This window comes from Pristiophorus japonicus, unplaced genomic scaffold (genome assembly GCF_044704955.1).
Source record: "Pristiophorus japonicus isolate sPriJap1 unplaced genomic scaffold, sPriJap1.hap1 HAP1_SCAFFOLD_2225, whole genome shotgun sequence".
Lineage (NCBI taxonomy): Eukaryota > Metazoa > Chordata > Chondrichthyes > Pristiophoridae > Pristiophorus > Pristiophorus japonicus.
The window spans coordinates 14,465-15,000 of record NW_027251935.1 but is presented as its reverse complement, the minus strand read 5'-3'; positions in this window follow the sequence as shown (position 1 = coordinate 15,000).

The following is a 536-nucleotide window of genomic DNA, read 5'->3' as shown; positions in this document are numbered from 1 at the left end:
GCGCGACCCGATTAGGCCCCGAAAGGAGTCGGGAAATCGGCAGACCTGCCCGAGTTCAGCCCGGGGGAGGCGGGGGGCAGGTCGGTTCGGCTCAAATCATTAACCAAAGCCGAGACTTGGTCTCGCTGGCGCAACCGAAGTGCCAGGCTGGATAACTCATTAACCAGAAGGCGGCTGGAGGCAGGCAGGGCTGATGGCTGAGGCCGGGTGGAGGCCACCCGCGGCCGGGAAAGTCAAAAGTCCCGTTGTGTGGAAGTCTATGAGGTCAGATTCGGCCGCCTTACCGGGCCTTCGGTTGATGGTTTCCCGCTTGGGCAAGCGAGTCGGCCCGGCAAAGTGGCCACTTGCATTTTCTGGCAAGTGTCTGCGAACAACGTTAATGAGTTGAACCTCGGCAATTGTCGGAAGTCCCGATGAAGAAATGAAAATGCCCCTTTTGCGGGGATTTGGATGCTCATGGCCGGCAGCAGGTTGCCCGACGCCCCGCCAACTTGACACTTGTCATTTCTGTCCTTGGGGGTTGGCGGGGTATCTGC